The sequence below is a fragment of the Psammomys obesus genome, unplaced genomic scaffold (assembly GCF_907164565.1).
Source record: "Psammomys obesus unplaced genomic scaffold, mPsaObe1.curated_primary_1811, whole genome shotgun sequence".
In the NCBI taxonomy this organism is placed as follows: domain Eukaryota; kingdom Metazoa; phylum Chordata; class Mammalia; order Rodentia; family Muridae; genus Psammomys; species Psammomys obesus.
In genome coordinates this window covers 14,187,840-14,207,949 of record NW_026596040.1, presented here as the reverse complement: position 1 = coordinate 14,207,949, position 20,110 = coordinate 14,187,840, and the positions used below count along the sequence as shown (strand labels likewise).

Genomic DNA, 20,110 nt, shown 5'->3' with positions numbered 1-20,110 from the left:
TCTGCATGACTTGAAAACTATAAGAATCGTACTGGAGAAGTAAAAATAGAAATCCCTGGGGGAAAAAGCCATGTAGTCAGAGGCATGGCTTTAAGGGAATGTGAGCCTTTCCCATCTGGATCTTAATTACTAATTAAAAAAAAAATAATCCCCTTCCTCGTTTTTTTTCTTTACTATGAAGACATTTAACCCAAAAGTTCTTTTACTTTCATTCACTTTAATGCTAAGTGTGGACACAATAGTCAGTGGTATTATAAAAGCACAGGAAAGGAGAGAAATGGATGTTTTATGCCTCTAAGTAGAGCCTTCTACATGAGCATTTTATGTTGTTAAGGCTCATAATATCACCCCATGTAAGCTAGTATTAGACTCAGCCTGTATTTTTCACCCTATATTGAGTATCCAAATCACAGGGTATAAATTCACAAATGCCAAGCAGGTATGGCCACGTAGTTGTCACACTGATATGTGGTAGAGAAATAACTATGGAAACCGCCAATAAAAGCATACAAGAGGTCTGTATTGTGTAGAAATGAAAAGGGTGAGAAAGGAGAAATGAAAGAGAAGAAAAGGGTGGAGTGGGAGGACTCAGGCTTCTAGGGACTACTCACAGGAGTCCGACTGTCCTAGCTTGTTTTCTCTTGCTGTGATGAAACACTGACCAAAAGCGCTTGGAGAGGAAAAAGTTAACTTGGCTTACAAGTTATAGCCTATTATCATCAAGAGAAGGAAGGGCAGGAACTCAAGGCAGGAAGCTGGAAGCAGGAACCTGGAGGCAGGAACTGAAACAAACCCTTGGAGAAATTGTGGCTTTGGGCTTTCCCCCTCATCACTTGGCTCAGCTTGTTTTCTCATACAACCCAGGGGTGACACAACCCACAATGAGCTTGGCCCTTCCATCAATCGAGAAAATGTTTCACAGGGCCATCTGATAGAGGCATTTTCTAAACTGAGGTTTCCTCTTCTCAGATAACTACAGCTTGTGTCAAGCTGACAATAACAACCGCAACCACAAACTAACCAGCACATTCATATACTGTGTTTTCTCATATTTCACATACTGCGTTTTCTCATCTTTCAGAAAATTCTGTCCCAAGTACTGGCTCAGAAGCATAATATGACCCACATGTACACAGTCTTTGTAGTATTCAAGGTGCTAAAACTGAATTAATTGCCACTACATTTAAATTCAGAGATATCAACATGAATAGTGGTTTGCATTTACTTGACATAGTGGAAGATCTAGCCTAAAGCGCCTGCATTCCTATCACACAACCAGTATGAGCCAAAGCCCAGTGAAAGCCATAGGTTACATATCCAAAGTTTTCAACCCATTCACTTCGCTAATTTATAGTTCAGCCTTCACCCTAGGGCCACTTGAGTCTGTAAGATTGCTTGTGAACCTTACTTGAAACTGACCCTTTCCCACAGTTGTCCTCTTAATTGGATATTTGAAAACTACTTCAAGGATTTGCAAATGCCAACTCTTCAGAAACTGAGGATCCAGTGGAAGATATATTATCTTTTCTGAAAGATATGACTGCTGAAGTCACAACAGACTTACTGCCAAAAATTTAGAAGAAAATCTTGCCAAGGAAAGTGAAGATGAAATGCATGGTTTGAGGTGGGAAGGGAAGATCTGAGGAGAAAACAATCAATGCCATGAGTAGAAATGTTCCTAAGTTGTTGGAGGATCAGAATGATGACACATGCAATTTCAAAAAGAAAGGGAAAAGGACCTTGTATTTAGAAAAACCCATAAGAAGGACAATAGGAAGAGAAACAATAGTGGAAAAAAGTTTTTCATGGTGTCATCTGGATAATTTGAAGTCATTTGCGTATTTAATTATCAATCCATGTAATTTGAGCTATTTTATAGAAGCCAATGGAACTTGTTTTACCGGTCAGTGTTTTTTCTTATGTGGGATGTTAGATGTCTTCTTTCTAAAGAACCAGTCAATGAAAGAATCAAATAATCCACTAACAATAAAGGCAATTTTGGGGTTTTCAGGGCTTGTTCTGGAAATCCCTCACTGGAGACGACTGAAGAATTTGGTTTCCTTTTTCCTCTACCAAGTTATTTTGTCAAGAAGTGAGTATAAATTAGATTGCACTAAAAATGTGGAAGGGCGGTGTAGAATTCCTTCTCAACCTAGAATGAAATCTCTTTAATCTATCAAGTGTCTAAAATTGATTACTATTTAAAAAAAGGAGGAATAAATACTCAGATTTTAGCATGCAGACTTTTAAAAGAATTTCAAGTCTGTGAGTGTTTCACTAGCATCCTCACATGAGATGTTGTAACTCTCTTGATTCATTATCCCCTCCGTGCAGTACTTTTGGGATAGGCTGCCAAGCCATGGGTGACAGTATTTATAGTGTAGATACTGTACTAGCATGTCTGGGTAAGAACAAACACAATGCACAGGGCTGCCCTGGCTAGGGTAGATTGGCAAGAGAGAGGTAGCTGTCATTATGTCCTAGAGGGACCTTTCTAGCCATACCTCCCACTGACCTAGTAACAGACCCAGTATTGTGCCTTAACTCTATCTACCCCCCTCCAGGGGTCAGAGTCTCCCAGAGCCTGGCTAACTCTTGAACTGATCATTAACAACATTCATTTCAGACCTCAGCACTGTTAATAATGCTCTCTTTACCCAAAGCTGTATCTGAAGAGAGTCCTTGGCAAGGAAGTCAAAGCAGACCAGGACCCATGGGCAGGCTGGATTTCTACTGTGTCAATCAATGAATGAGGCTCTATTTTATGATTTATTCACTGACAGGCAAGGAGTCTGCAGACTTGATAGCTTACTTACACCTACAAGCTAAACACCGTTTCTCACTGTGGGCTTTTATTGCTGTGGACTATGATAGTCCTGTGCAAAGCTATTGTCATTCTGTTTGTTGTCACTGAATCTTGTGAAGACACTCTTTCACAGACCTTATGGTTAGACCTCACTGAAGACTCAGAATCCTCTGTAACACATCTTTTCCTTCTTCGGGAAAACTTGCACAGGATATCCTCAGCTGATGAAAGCCATTAAAATTTATTTCCAGGTCTCTGTGAGGAAGTTTCTCCCTGTCTGTGCCCCACAAGCCCAAGCAAGGCTTGAAATATGGTGGCAGCCCTTTATTTTAAAACCTCACAGCTTATGGCTTAGATACTTGTGCTTTACAATGTACTGAAAGCCTCCTGCCCCTCCATGTTGAATTACTATCCAATGCCACGGACGTCACAGTATCTGCTCTGTTTCCTTGTAGTAAAGAAAAGGAAGGCCTTTTCAGTCACACAGGAGGTGGCAAAGGCTGAGGTATTTTTCCTACTTTGTGTTTTCAACTGGCTTTTTTTTCTTTCTACCTTTCATGGTCCATGTCACCCCACATCATTCTTTGCACCATCTCTCTATACATCTGGGATAACACAGTGCAGTAAAGGCAGAATTGAGAAATGAATGTAGAATGAGGCATCCTAAGGTTGACTCTACGGCTTACCATAACGTGGCTGGAATGATAACAGCAATGTTAAATGTTTCCAAGTAGAAATATGTCACTGAAGTGTTAAGCTTATTATAATATACAGAAAGCAGATAATTGTATATTAGGCGTGATGGGCTCTTTCCAGTCACAAACATAAAGAGTTTTGCCTGTCCCCAAACTGCAGAGAGAAAAGAAATTAGAAGCACAAAAAGAGCTCAATAGATACTTGTTGACCTTAATGACAGGCCAAGACATTTAGGTCACCTCTGGAATCTGGAGAGAGTGGCAAACAGATTCTCTCTAAGGGGTTTTGAAAAGAATGTGACCTTTTAACAACTCAGCTTGTGTCCAATGAGGCCCCTGCTGAACCTCTGACATTGAACTGTCTCTAATGAATTTGTAATTTTTTTTAAGCCATTGATTTTGTGGTAACTTGCAATGCATAACAAGAAATGAAATCATCTTGAAAAGATAAAATCAGTTTTGTGAATGCAGCAGCCTCCTGCAGAAAGGTCATTCTGCCAGTCTTGTCCACACTTTGTCTGAGAATTTTAAGTAAGTCATGGTCCAGTAAGCAAGCTCATTTCCACAGGTAACAAGTCCGTGCCTTGGTGAGATGCCCCAGTTGGTTGTCTTGAATGATCTATAACAAATTTCACTCTGTAACAGCAGGTGAACAAACATACAACATTGTACAGTGACTCCTCGTGTCACCCTTTAGTGTGGTGATAACCCCAAACCACGGTGACTGACCATTTACCCCAACTGTGGTCAGCATGGCTTTCCTGGTTCATACTCATTGAACTCTTTCTTCGCATTGCATGTTTACATCAGAGAGAAAAATGATTAAGTATGACCTTCAGAAACTTGACTTAATGTACACTGCTTTTGGCCAGTTCCTGGCATTTCTTACTACATGTGTGCCACAAGTAACAGAGTCTCCTTTCTTCCTGAAACCATGTTGTCAGCACTACAAGCAGAGTTCTCTAGGGATTGCAAGTAGGTGCCTGGACCTTGTATATTTGGAAGTCACAAAGTGCTTTGATTCTGGTCTGGAAATGCATTCCTGTTTTGTTGTGTCATCCATTCTCTGTATGGCGTTCTGGAATAATGTAGATCCTCTAATTTTCTGTCTCCTGCTGTTACCTTTTTGTGTAACCCCCTTACATGTCCCCTGGCAGAAGATGCTCATGGGCATTACTGTTACCCAGCTCAGATGCGACGAGTGAACTGCATGAACATTAGCAAACCATAGATGAAAACTGTAGTATGCTGTACAAAGGTGCGAGAGGACTGGAGGTTTCTGCTGTGCACTCAGAAACAAAAGTCTTTCATTTTAATACGTGAGAGGTTATTTTATTCTTAAGTGGATCATGCCTGAAGCTTCTCTAAAGCTAGAAAAGGGTCACACAAAGAAGTGCTTGCTGTTAACATGATGTACCCATCACAAGACCTGGTGTCTCTTGCTGCTTTCCTGCTGCGTACTCTCATTCAGGAAGAAAGACATGGACGGTTAATCAGTCCAGAGCTTGTTGCTTAAGCCTGGGTGAATGGTTCTCTTTCTCATCATGCCTGCAGATCCCAGTTGTGGCCATATGGTTTGCGGTGTGCCAAGTTTCCTCTCTAGGTGGGACAGAGCTGAATATTCCCATATACTGAGGGAATTTCCACTGGCCATGCTTCATGGTATGTTCTTTTCATGTAACAGTCCTTTAAAATGTATCTTCTTGGCCAGATATGAAAAATTACATTAACTCTTTAGGTATGACGATGGCATTATAATTGCATTTTAATTATAATTTTTATTAAGATAATTATAGAGTCAGTATAGTTGAAAGAAATATGAAGATGCCTTGTGCATTTGTTCACTTCCTTCAGCTTGCAAAACTACAGTATTGTGTCTGACCAGAGAAGCAGATATGAATCAGATCCACAATATCCATTTCATTTGTTTGTGTCTGTGTGTGACTTAAAGCTCCGTATAAGTTTACTGCATATAGAAGTTTCCACCTCTATCACAGACAAGGTACCAAATGGTTCCAACACTGTAAAAATCCCGACTTGCTGTTTTTACCCTTACTCATCTTCTTTATATTATTTCCCTCAAATCCCCATCCCTTACTCTCAGTAACCACAAATCTGTCTTTCATTATGAAAACATCATCATTTCAAACTATTACATGAATGAACTTAGACAATATATAGACTTTTTTTTCACCTAGCACAATTTCCTGAAGATTCAACCGTGCTGTATATTTCAATAATCTGCATCTTTTAATTGATAAATAATGTAGGATTTTATGTACGTATCATACTTTGCTTCACTGTTGAAGAGTATTTTGGATGGTTATAGTTTTGTTATGCTCATTCTCATGACATTGAATTCGCTTTTGAAGGATGAATGGAAGTCAGGTGATAGTGTAAGGAAAGATAAGTTTAGTTGATGAAGCAGCAGCATAGGCAAAGATAAAAGTATCCAAAGCATGACATTCTAACAAAATGCTAGGGCCTGGCCTATAGGGAGGGCGGGTTTCTGTATGATATGTATGAAATGTTTAAGGGTGTGTATATGCATACTGGGAGATAAGTCAGGAGTAGATGAATGAGTGTGGAATTAAGTGTGAGTGGGTGAATGTGTGGACGGATACAGTTAATGGGAATGTGTACATGGCATTGTGAGAGTACAGATAAGTGTGAAAATGTGTGTGTGCGTAGGTAGCTAGGTAGGCATGAATAAGGGAGCTACTGGAGGTACAGATGTGTAGATAGATGGGAACATTTAGTTGCTGTGAACTGCTTGAGGTAACTTGCTGCTGTGAGTAGAAACACATGTCTTTAAACATAAATGAATTACGTGAGTATGTAAATGGGCTTGTGTAGATGAGTTCCGTGGGTGGTATGAGATAAGTGAGAGACAGAGAGAGAGCTAAAGAGAGAGAGGTAGGGCTTGGGGAGGGGGAAGGCTGGGAGGCTGAGAAGTATGGATGAAGTAAGAAGCAAAGTTATGAAAATCGATTTAACTAACTAGGCTATATTGGAAACAAATGAACTGACTTACAGTTAATATCAGGAATTTTGATCCCCCTCTAAAGAATAGAAATAATACACAGATTTTTCTATAATGCATGTCACATTAGATTGAAAAAAAGCATACATTTTGAAATCTAAAGAACTTCAGCCTCTAAGTCTTAGGAACCAGGTAAGTCATGTTTTCAGCTTCTTAAAAAGATGTATTACACTTTCGTCTAAAAGAAAACTTTCAGCAGGAAAAGAGATTGGCATAATTCATGAAAATAAAATTTATACCCAACTACTGAGACTTGTGTGCTCCTTCCAGTACTGAAACCATGTGTGGTACCCATTTAAATTGGGTCATCCTGTGTCACTAAGAGCTTACTTATGCCTAAATATTTTTTGCAAAAATCTTGACAAACCCTTCTGAATTATTCTTCTGTAGTGTTTTGACTTATTTATACAGAACTTAAATTAAGAGAAATCATTTTCAATGATATATTTTGTTAGGAAACCAAGATAGTTTTCCATCTACTTTTATGCTGGGTATCTTCCTCTATCGTCGTCCATCTGAGTTTTTGAGACAGGGCCCCTCGCTGAATCTGGAGCTTGCTGTTTGTGCTAGACTGTCCTGTTGGCAAGTTCTGGGATCTGTCTCTCCTCCTACTCCTAATGCTGGGGTTATAGGCAAAATCCTCCACATTTTTAAATGGACACTGGAGATTCTAACTCCTGTCCTTACACTTGCACAATGAGCATTTGCCCACTGAGTCATCTCTCTTGGCTGTCAGTTCGTAGTTGTAATTGAATTGTCACCATTAATAGGGGGAAAGTAGAGAGCCAAGCAAACCGTTGAAATATATTGGTAAGGTCAAAATTTCTAAGCAAAAGCAGGAAAAGTACTTTATCAAAGTATCAGAACTGCTTCTCTAGTGTCCAGAGTTTTTATTGTTGTTATTGTCTCTCTATTTGTTTTGTTTTATTGCCTCTGCATAAGCTTGGACCTAGGCTCACAGCCTAGCTCCAAAAGTCCTATCAGCTGTGGAATTTTGAGTGAAGTTCTTAACGTCCCTGGACCCGTTTTTTTCCTGTTTTGTAGAATGTAAAAATCACCTGCCAGAGTTGTTATGAAGATTAAATGCAAGATAAAGTGCTGGCAGATGCCAGGTCTGATATGTATCGTGATTGTTATTACAACGCTTTCAAATGCCATCTTCACATCTTTATACATAATGCAGCAGACCGGAAAATGTAATTAGTAACATTTCTGAAATTATTCTCCTTTTGATTAAAATATCCCCAAAAGTCCAAGTTTTCATTCTCCAGCTAACTCAAACCACATTTTATTTAGATTCAACTGAAAGACATTTCTGCCACAGTCCTGGAAATATTGAGAAATATGACTGTGTTTTCTAACCTCATCCAAACCATATGGAACGTTGCAATCCTGTTTGCCATCCCCACTCTCTTTTCTAAGGATGCTTATTCCATCCCCCAGCTAGCTGGTCCTAGGTGGCCATGTTCCCTGGCATTGCAGCTGACTGGCACAGCACTGGGCACTGGACACAAGTTGGCTGGCAGCACTTGGCTACGAACTGGCCTTTTCCAGTCCCTTCTTACAAGATGGCTCAGGGTGGTCTCCATTTTTGCTCATAGTTTTAAAATAATTCAAGCAACAGACTTTAACGAATACGGAGTTGAAAACCCAGTGTGGGCGATGCATGATTTATGGTTTGTCCAGAAACACTGAGACTCGCTTTTTAGCCTTCTGAAAGTGATGAGCAAAGGCCAAGGAATTATTTTGAATTCTAGAGCTGAGAACAAAGCCTCCTGTGCTCAGGCTAAGAATTCCCCTAGAACAGGTGTTCTGTGTGCTTTTGAGCCGAGCCTGGTGGTAGAATGCCCTGTGGCTTCCTGTGCTTGCACCCTGACGAGACGTGCCTCATCATCTGGGGACACTTGGGCAAGTGAGAAGCACCTGGAACTGAGCTTAGGGACTAATTCATTTCATCCAGCATCCTGCCTCAGGTAGTGGAGTTTAGAGCAGTTATCTGTAGCATAGCTTCTGTGTTCTCCTCACCATTACCGCTGTACCGCTGTGCTCAGTGTTTGGTACTGCCCAGCCCGTCCACTCAAGAATTCATAGGCTAATTGTTACAATCTGGTCGCTTTGATCTGTATCTGTGGGGATTGTTTGTCGGTGTAAATAAAGAAAATCCTACATCAGTCACTTAGGGAAACAGAACTATATCTTTTGCATCAAAGCAGAAAGTCTGGAGATAATCAGAAGCTAAACAACACCAAGGCCACAAGCTTTTTTTCTCAGGGTTGCACAAGCTGTACTTTTGCTATGTTGCTGAGATTACTCACTCTGCTCTCTTTGTGCACAGGAGATGGACCAATCCTAGTAACTTCAGTCCTATGTGTAACCCAGCTCTTCACCTGAGTTCCGTGTGATAGAATGTGGCTCCCCAGCTCTCAGGTGAAATTTCCAGAATCACAGTAGCCAAGGTTCACAAAACATGGAGCACAGCACCAAGAACGTCTGTGTCTTCCTTCGTTGTCCACACACACTCAGAAGTCCATCAGCAAGGCCATACCCCGTTAAGTGACAAGTATAGAAAAATTCATCCTCAGATGCCTAGAGAGGACTCTCCATGTTTTGAGAAATAATGGTGGAATTTCCCATGTGGAGGTACAGACTATATGTAGTTAACCAGGCCCTCGATCGCTCTGTGAGCTCTGCGGTGTCTTTTGTGTGTATTCAGTCATTGTCTCTTCCAAATGTCTACTTTAGCTTTCTTTTAAAGGTTGCAGACTGCTTTTGATTTCCTTGTTCACAGCTTTGTGAGCCTTGTTTTCTAATTTTTGTAACTCTATGTGTGGCATGAGTGCATGTGGGTTTGCGTGTATGTGGGCACGCATGTGTACATGTATGGGGGCTGCTTAGATGGTGTTGGATGCCTTCCTTGATCATTCTGCATTTTATTCCCTGAGCCTAGCACTTGCCAATTCAGCTACTCCGGGCTAGCCTGCTGACCCCAGGGCAGGGTGTCTCCCTTACGCTCTGAGAGCTGGGGTTGTGGGTGAGCTACCACACCCTCCGAGTGTTCTTGTTCTGTGTGTGGTCTCTGGGGGTCTGAACTGTAATCCTCATGCTACTGTGGCAAATACTTTCTCCACGGAACCATCTTTCCTGCCCCAAACTGCCGTACTACTTGGAGGAAAATGCAGAGAGTCTGGGGAAACATCTCAAGATGCTATGGAGTCAGTCTTTGAGAAGACACACAGAGGATTATCCTGTAAATGCCCTGTGAAGGATGACACACCTTTAAGCTGCAAATCTTGATTCCTTTTAGTTAACTGTGAAGTTCCGGCTACAAAATTAATAATAAAATTAATCTGGTCATATTGGAGATAACCAAATTGTAAGTATACCACAACACCACCTATTTTATTTAGGCAGGGAATGGATAGTGTCCATTTAAGTAACTTTAATTTAAAACAGCACTTTCTGTTTACCATAAGTTTCTGTAGAAAACTTTATTTGGGAATGTCTTATCATCCATTCATGCCCCAATAGTTAAGATAATTAAATTCCATTTGATATTGTGTTTTACATAGGAAAGGCTAACTGATGAGAAAAATGTGGTTTTGATTTTGGCTTGTTGAATCTCATGTGTTTCATATGGAAGATGGCTAACTTGGAAATAAACAGATAATGCAATCCAAGATTTATCTGATTGTAACATTGCATAATCACCTAGTATTTCTGAGGGGAAAAAATGCCATGAACCAAATCAAGTAGTATATTAACTTTTTATTACATAGTTTATGACTATCCTTTGACTATATGTATATTTCTATGCTTTAATGAACATACATGACTAGCATTGAGCTAGAGGCTTACTATTTATATTTCTTCTCATTTCATTGAGTGCTCTACGGTTAAACTGCCTCTCTCTGAATACAGAGCTCCTCAACTGCTAACACACAATACAAACAGTACACACACGTGCATATGTATACCTCCTTCTCTACATGCCTTTGGGTAAGGAAATGTATTAATAATAAACCTAACCTTTGTCTAACAATTATTCCAGGATGCCTTCTTATCCAACAATTGATATGCTGTGTTGTAACTAGGTCACAGGGTACTAACAAGGACAGCTCTTGGCTGAAACCTGAAATCTGGGGCTTTGCCAAATTGCTTATTTCTTCTGTCTCTAGATTGCTGCCTCTCGTTTATTTCTCTGTTCATATCATAAGCTGTTCTTTTGACAAGTCTTTTAACTTGGGATAAGATGTTCTCCCTTGCCCTAACTCTCCAGCTAGAGTCCCAATCTGACCTCAGTTTGCATGTGAGATTCAGGGCCAATGAGCACAGGAAGAAAGGTAAAAGGGATCAACAAACTAAAAACATTAGCAGCTTTTCTTCCCTGTGGGATCATCTGCTAAATTCACAAGAAAGAGAGTCATTCCTTTTTGTGTGGTCCAATTTTTTTTCCTTCTTATGAATTTGGGTGTGTCGCCTTTCTCAAATGATTTTACATCTACATTCATTCTACCCACCTGATTTTGGACACCTTGTGATGTTGCATTAAACCACAGAAAACATTTCTACAGTTAACACTTACATGTCCAGTTATTGCTTTTGAATGTTTGCCAGTGCACAGAATATCACTGCCAGGCAGGTTGCCTAACCAGACATGCCGTGTGTCAGTTTTGACGTTGAAGGACCATGTTCACCTTAATTCCTCCGAGTCATTTAGACTCCTTGTAACTATATCTGTGCACTGGGTTCTGGTTGTACTTTGCAGAGATGCATACAGATGTCCCACCATTCCCAAAACAGAACTCAAACTCTTGACCACACGGGTCCTCTGTAATCTGGGAAGCCCTCTCTCAGGTCTCTATCTTGGTTCCCTTTTTCCTTTCTCTGTACAATGCTTCACTCATTCTGCCTCAAATGTCTCAAACAAGCCAGTCTGTTTTTGTTTTTTTGTTTGTTTTGTTTTGTTCTGTTTTTTTTTTTTTTTCCTTCAATTGATGGGGTGGGGCCTGGAATGTAGCTTTGCGTGAGACCTTCTCCTGCCTAAAATCTTCTAGTTCTTCGACTGGCTTTCTGATTCCTCTCTTCCACTTCTCTCTGCAAGTGTTATCAACCCAGAGAGGCCTGTCCCGGCTGCTCCTTCTCCAGTAACTGTTGTCACTTTCTTTCAAACACACAGCCACGTGGACACACACCGGCACACACCGGCACATGCACATCCATCCCTGTCCTGCAGCCACCGCCACCAGTTCTGCTCAGGGATGTCACAGCGTGTTTTCTGAACTGCATTTACACCATGTGGTTTTGTTTTGGGTTTTGGGTTTGAATGTGCAGTATCCATTTCCTTTACTTGGACATAAACTCCCAGGCACTGGGGACTCATTTGCTCTCCACAGTTGGACTGACAGCACCTGGCCTATTGCCAGGCTCATAGTAGGTGCTAACAAAACACACCCTGTGTTGAATGAAATGGGCTTTATTTTACGTTACATTTTCAACAGAACTCAAGGTTATTATTTAAATAGAAAAGTGGGAAATGGAAAAGGACTTTTAGAAATAAAGAATTTTCGTGGCTTTTTCTTTGTAGGTCTTAGGAATACTTCAACATTTAAATCTTGTTAATTCCTCTTAATAAAGGCATCACTATTCTATTCAGCCTGGGATATGCAACTATGGTTAGTCCAAGAAAAATATGTCCCGAGGCAGAGACTCTGCCTTCAATGAGGCAGTACACTTGAGAGCACAGTCATTTAGGAAATGATGACTGACCAGAATGGATGCTGCAGCCGACAGCCCCTGGAGTGGCAATGAGAGGGACACCACGCTGGCCTTATGACACCTAGTCCGCATGTGCCAGGGGCACTGCACGTTTACGCAGAATCTGAAAATGAATGTTTGGGTTTCCTAACTAGAGATTATTTATCCACAATCCTTTTTATACATCAGCATTATGAGTACTTAGGAATCTCAAACTTATTTCTCCCCAAAAGTCATTTCTCTTCTGAGGAGATCACAGAGTACTTGGTCCTCAGTGGAAGGACAAACTTTCTAAATTAATGTGTGACTTGGAAAAGATAACTCACCAGAATTACTCAAACATTTGGACAACTAGAGACTATAGGCCAGATTTGGCCAGCTGCCTACCTCATTTGATAAATATTTATTGGAAAATGGTCATGTTTATTCTTTTACATATTTGTCTTCGATTGCATTTGTCTTATAATGGTAGAGTCTATGGCCTATATGAAGCTAAATTGTTTACTACTTGTACACATACGAGAAAAATGTGTAATTCCTGCACGAGAACATTCAAATGAGACTTGATTTAAAAGTGAAGTGTCTGGGGTGGAGAGATGGCTCAGCAGTTAAAAGCACTTGAGTTCTTGCAAAGGACCTAAGTTCAGTTCCCAGTCCCCACCCACACTGTGACTACAGCCATCTGTAATTCTAGTTCCAGAAGATCTAACGCCCTCTTCTGGCCTCTGTGGGCACTGCATGCATATAGCGTATTGAATGTGCATGCTGTCAAAACACACATGCTTAAAACACATTTTTAAAAATGAATGATTAATTATTATCCAATTATCAATCAGTGTAAATTTTAAAATAATACTCAAAACACAACCAGATTCCTATCAACTTTTGCTTGTGCCCAACTCTGTCCAGGATCCTCTTGGTCTTTTCTCAAATAAATATTTGGCTTCATTGTACCCCGCACATAAAATTTACAGTTTATCACCGTGTTTAACCCATTAGCAAATTACCTCTTTCTACCTTCCCTCTGCTGCTGCTATTGCCGCTTACAGAATACCTCCACTTGTTTTTGGTACAGTGTAGGAACCAGCGCTGCTCCTCCAGGGGAGGTGTTCCGGAACTGTGTACATCCTTCACTGTTCTCAAATTTCCATCAGAGACAGCTGTATGGGATTCAAGTTCTGAAACAACCAGGAAAAACCAACTAACATAACTTGTAGTTTTTATTTTCAAGCTCAAAATGGATATTTACGACAGAGGCTTCTGAACAAAAAGAATACTCTCGTCTTTTTCTCTGTCTGGAAAAGGTCACTTAATACAGTAGATAATATGTTAGTGAGAATTAATAAATCAAATATTTTAAAATTAGATTTTCTGGTATTAAGATTTGTGAATAAATTTATCGCGTATGTTTGGTTATTGCCGAGGAAGCTATGCAGATGACACTCAAGGAAGAGGGCTCCGTCTCATTCAAGTTTTATGAATGAGCAATCGCAAGTAGTCACAAAAAGTTCAGTCCCATGGACCAGCTTCAATTACTTGTTTCCGTACTTTAGGTCAATAAAGGTTGGCTTATTAAAATTAAAAGTTCTAATAAAGATAGACAACAGGTGCATGAGGTAGATTTGAGAGTTATATAGTCAGCTCTGGTTGATGCGTTTGTTGGCAAAACTGCCAAGATGACTCAATGAAGCAAGGAAATCTCTAACACAGGGCAGTGGGAGGATTGGGTGAAAACATGGGTCAGCTCTCCCTCTACCTTTACCGTTCAAAGAGAACTTACAGACCATATCACAAGAGCTAAAACTGGAAGGAAACACAGAGAAATATTTTTTGATGTTGATATTTGCAAAAAACTTCACAGCAAAACAAAAAGGATGGAAAAAAAAGTATAATAAATGATACTTCTGCATTAGCAAGTATTGCTCTTCAAAATTAAGATAATTAAAAGACAAATGACAGAGTTAAAAAAAGATATACTTAAGATTTATATCTATAAACAATCTGCTGGGGAAAAAAAGAATCCACTGTTCAGAAGGGGAAATAAAATAGACATCTGAGGTAGATGGAAGAAAACTGTATGGGAAGAGGGCTGGGAGAGAGAGTGGAAACCAGTGGGTGTGAGGGGATCTGGGAAGGTTCCCAGGAGTCTATGCTGTTGGCCCTAGCTGAAACTCTTAGTGGTGAGGAGATATGGAGCCTGAACTGACACTCACTTGTAGCCAGGGGGACTTCCAGTAGAAGGAGGGAGACACTGACCCACCCACAAAACCTTTAATCCACCAACCAATGATTGGCCCCACTTGAGTCACATGCCATGAGAGAGAGCCTATTCCTACACTATTAACAATAGTGTCTGCTATCCTTGAAGACAGGAGGCTGGCATAAGAGTCATCCGAGTGGCTCCACCCAGCAGCTGATGAAAACAGATGCAGAGACCCACGGACAAACATTAGGTGGAGCTCGCTCAAGGAACCTTAAGGAAGAGGGGGAGGTAGGACTGAAAGAGCCAGAGTGAGGTCAAGGACACCACAAGAAAACCTACAAAATCAACTAACCTGGGCCCACAGAGACTGAACTACCAACCCAAGTGCATCCATGAAACAGATCTTGGCACCCCACAACTGTAACAGATGTACAGCCTGGTCCTCATGTGGGACCTCTAACATGAGGAGCAGGGTCTGTCTCTGATCCCCTTCCTGTAACTGGACAGCCTTGTCTAGCCTCAACAGAAGAAGATGCATCTAATTCTACCTGATATGTGAAGGTGGGTTAATGTCCATGGGAGGCCTCCCCTTCTCTGAGAAGAAAGAGAAGGGGTGCATGGAGAGAGGAAGAGAGGTAAAAGAAGGGGCTGGAAGGAGAGGAGGGAGGGGAAGTTCTGATCGGGATGTAAAGCAAATAAATTAATGAAAAAATTATATATCTATAAAAAAGAATATGTTGTGTATGTCTGTATGCATGTATATAAGACAATACAATCTAAGTTTTAAAGATAACAAATCTTTGCCTAGATTGTTAACAATGAAAATTATCTAGTCAATACAACTCAGGAAATAATACACAATGTTCCTGGTTGTTCATCATAAAAAAATAAAATGAAATGCCAACAATGGGGCTGGAGAAATGGCTCAGTGGTTAAGGACACTGATTACTTTTGCAGAGGATCCGTGTTCAATTCCTAGTATCCAGATGATGGCTTACAACTCTCTGTAACTTCAGTTTCAGGATCTAACAATTCTTCTGACCTCTTTGGACACATGGTACATAGATATACATGCAGGCAAAACACTCATACACATAAAAAGACTTTTACAAAGAAAAATGTAAACAGAAGCCACAGAGATCCTAGATATTCATACTACAACTCCTGAAGCTAAAATGATTGCCAATCCAAGAGTTAATAAGGATTTCCATCTCCCTGGTAGGAATGCTGCAACAACTCTGAAGAACTGTCTGGCAGTTAGCAATGTGCACAGGCCACATGTTGTATAAAATATAAAATTAAGTGCTCATAAGAAGTACATATAGATAGATGTTGTGGTAGCTTTACTCATAATAATAGAAATTCAAAACACAATTATACATCAGCAGGCAAAATTAGTCAATGGCAAATTCAAATTCTTACTACGCTAAGATACCACTCTATACTCGAAAAAGTTAAACACTCATCTCAAACTTACCAATTTCACTCCTAGGTCTGAACCAAAGATAAATAAAAACAACCACCAGAAGGCCTGTGAACATGTCTAGAGTCTATGCAAAAGGGGATCGCGCAGCCTTTGTCTTTCTGCACCTGGGTTACTTCGCTTAGCTCAATGACCTCCAGATTTACCCTGCTGCCACACATGGGATTTCTTTCTTTTTAAAACTGAATAGTGTTCTCTTACATATACTATACATAATCCTCTGCATATATCCTGTGATTTCTCTGTCCAGTTGGTGTGCTTTTAGAGGTCCTGTCTTGGTGCTTGAATGAAATACCCAAGGAGTACAGTATACCAATTTCATCTCCTTTGGATATATAGCAGAAGTTGGATTGCTGGATCACACGGTATTTTATTTTTTACTTCACAGGAATATCCATACTCTTTTCCATAATAGTATCATGAATTTACATCCTCACTGACAGTGTGCCCCTAGGAGTCTACCTTTCACCACATCTTTGCCAGCGTTTTTCAAAAATTATGTTTTCTAAATGCCATCCTAATATATATGAGGCATTAACTCGCATTCCCTCAAGGATTAGTGATGTTTAGCGGTTTTTCTTTTTTTCTTAAACCTATCTCATCTGAGTAGGATGGTGCTTACCAGCGGCTGGAGCCTGGGTGTAGAGGGAAGATAATAATTAAAGGGTCCAAATTGTTGAGTTTAATTATTGGGAACCTAACACAAACCATACTGATGAAAGATAACAATGGTGCAGTATATTCCTGAAATATACCAAGAGAGAGAAATACAAGCTTTTATTCCACCAAAAAAGAACAAAGCAAATAAGGCCACTGTATGAGGTGATGAACACTTCAAGTCAGGTGATTCTGGCAATCAATTCCTGCTACACGCTTCATGAGAACACATCACGGTAGTCCCCAAATGCATGGATGTTTTCTCAGATGACTCTCACTACAGCTGGAAGATTTAAAGAATGAAATTGGTGGAAAAAAGAGAGTTGTGCAGGAGTGTTTACAGCTGCTTGGTTAAAGCAGGTCCAAACTGGAAAGAAACCAAATACCAGCGAGTGGGTTAGCTAAACAAAACTGGAACAATCACAGCGCCATGCTCACCCATCAAAGGATGGGGCAGCGGCTCCCAGAGCAGCTTGGAACAGCCCAGAAACATTCTCCACGTCCATGGAGTCAGAAACAGGAGCCTAGGCTGCAGGAGTAGAGACAGGGAGAGCTCCCGGGGGTCATAGTATTCTCTGGTGACAAAAGCCAGCATGGTGGAGAAAAGGCAGGCTGAAAGGACACGAGGACAGTTTCTAGGTGATGGAAACGCCCCTGCCATGGTTGAAAGGATTTCTATGTGGCTATATTCTGTTAAATTAGTTGATATTAGGAATTTGAAACTGAGAGCTCAAGTTTCTTTTCTGGATAAGCTAGCCAATAAATTTAATATTGCATTTGTGTTAAAAACATACCTTATGGGGCTGGAGAGGTGGCTCAGTGGTTAAGAACACTAGCCAGTCTTCCAAAGGACCAGCGTTCAAATCCCAGGACCCACATGGCAGTTCACAACTGTCTGTAACTCTAGTTCCTCTAATGTCCACCCTCATATATACATACATGGAGGCAAAACACACATGTAAATAAAATTAAAAATTGAAAAAAACATGCTTTGAAGAAAATTATTTAGGTTGTGTCTTTCAATGAAATTTGATATTTTAGTCAGTACAGCATTTAAGTAACAGTTCATGCTTCGCTGTTAACACTACACCAGGAAGTGGAATACTGTTTTTGGAAAATCTCAGTATTATTAGGACTAACTTCTATTTGACTTTCTTTCCCCTCACAGATAAATATTTTCTGCACACAAGTGAGGAGTGTGGGGAGGGTACAAGTAATAAGTAACAGCTGGCCGAAAGTAAAACTTAAGACTGAGGAGCTGGGAGACAAGAGTGAACAAGCCCTGACAGACTTACCTCATGTCTGGCCTCTTCTCAATATTCGGCCTTTACCATGGCATTCCAGGCCCCTGTGAGGACCCACGGAGGATGGTGCAAGAGCTGGGAACCCCAAGACTCACATTTCCCGTGTGGGACTGAGAATTAGTAGGTATGGCTGCTGCATAGCATAAAAGGAATCCCGGCTTCCGTTGCCTGGATACATCCTGGCAACCTGGCAACCTGGCAACAGAAGGCAGCGTGCTCTCTAGCAACTAACTGCTCAGTGAACTTCAAAACAAGGGGCGAAGAAAGCAGAAGGAGACTGGAAGGTGGATGGGACTTTTAGCTTTCTCTGGAAGTTAGACCACATACCCAGGAAGCAGAGGCAGATGAGCTTGTCCCGGCTCTTCCTGTGGAAACACAACTTATTCTTTGCGGAAGAAAAGGTCCAAAGCCCTTACTTGTTACGCTGCTGATCCTTTTATCTGGGGACATTAGGAAGTGTTTTCTGTGTGAAACAACCCAGCCCCAAACACAATATTCTGCCTGTTTCTCAGAGGGAGTTCTCTGCTTTGATGTGAAGTGTGAGGAAGTACCAGCTGTAGAATTTATGCCTGATTTCTTTTTCTAGCATTCCTAAAGTATACTTTGAAAACTAAGTTCAACATTTAAAAATATATATGACCTAATGGTCTAATTTTTTTTTCATGTATAAAACTGCTTAGACATATTAAGGTGACTGTGGTGCCATTATATACTGGAATGTTCCGCATACATTAAGGTTTGAAAGTCATACAACTTATAATTATGAGGAAAGGACACCTCCACTGCTAAGGACAATCACCGACATCACAGCAGGGGCCCAATAAACCCTCTCTACGTGTGTACTGTGTGTGTACAAGCAGGTGTGGGCATGTGTATGTTTAAGACACACCAAGCTGTTACTTCCCGTTACCCATTATGATCAGGGATGAAGGGGTATATGAAGGTGTTTCTTAGGCTTAACGGTGAGCAAATAAACATGTTGTGATGTTCACTTGCCTTCTTAGTAATTGGTGTGTGTGTGTGTGTGTGTGTGTGTGTGTCTTAGTTCGCTTTTAGTTACTAGAATAAAAGTCTGACCAAAAGTAATTTGGGGAGGAAGGGATTGCAGTCATTGTGAAGGGAAGCCTGGGCAAAAACTTGAGACAGGAACCTGGAGGCAGGAACTGAAGTGGAGACGGGGGAGGAATGCTGCTTACCAGCTTGCACAGCCTCTTACATAACCCATGCCAACCGTCTAAAGATGGGACCACTCCCAGTGGGCTGGGCCTGCCACATCAATCAGCAGTGACAGACATGGGCGGGGGCCAGTCTGATGGAGGCAGTTCTTCAACTGATACTCCTCCTCCCTAGGTGCGTTAACTTGGCAAAACTGACCAGCAGACTTAGTGATCCACAAGACTGCTAGTTATTTGAGGTCACTGCAAACTTCACATGTAAAGATCACATCAGACCATGAAGTCCTTCATACTGATGTGTGACAATGCTGTGAAAATGAGTGGCAGTTCCTTATTTTCACCTTCTTCCAATGTCTATCCCACTTGCCTTTCAAGATTCTACCCAGCAGGGTATTAAAGCAGATACTGAGATTCATAGCCAAACTTTAGGCAGAGTGCAGGGAATCTTATGAAAGAAGGGGGAGATAGAAAGACCTGGAGAGGACAGGAGCTCCATAAGGAAAGCAACAGAACCAAAAATTCTGGGCCCAGGGGTCTTTTGTGAGACTGATACTCCAACCAAGGACCATGCATGGAGATAACCTAGAACCCCTGCACAGAAGTAGCCCATGGCAGCTCAGTATCCAAATGGGTACCCTAGTAAGGGGAGCAGGGGCTGTCTCTGACACGAACTTAGTGGCTGGCTCTTTGATCATCTGCCCCTGAGTGGGGAGCAGCCTGACCAGGCCACAAAGGAAGATTATGAAAGACAGTCCTGATGAGACCTGATAGGCTAGGGTCAGATGGAAGGGAAAGAGATCCTCCCCTATCAGTGGACTGGGGGAGGGGCATGGGAGATGATGATGAAGGGAGGGAGGACAGGATTGGGAGGGAATAAGGGTGGGGCTACAGCTGGGATACAAAGTGAGTAAATTGTAAGAAATACTTATATTAAAAAAATTAAAAAGATAGTTAATGAAAACTATACCATCATAACCAAAAAAAAAAAGT

The 20,110-nt window shown here is 41.0% G+C and overlaps 1 protein-coding gene across 1 annotated transcript in view; it reads right to left on the bottom strand.

Moving 5' to 3' along the window:
• The window catches only part of LOC129688023 (zinc finger protein 474-like), a 48,709-nt gene extending 30,676 nt beyond the window's left edge, over nucleotides 1–18,033 (bottom strand). The window contains exon 1 of the mRNA XM_055622756.1: nucleotides 17,937–18,033. The gene's annotated coding sequence lies outside the window, so the exon portion shown is untranslated. The remainder of the gene's footprint in view (nucleotides 1–17,936) is intronic.
• Nucleotides 18,034–20,110: the final 2,077 nt, after the last annotated feature.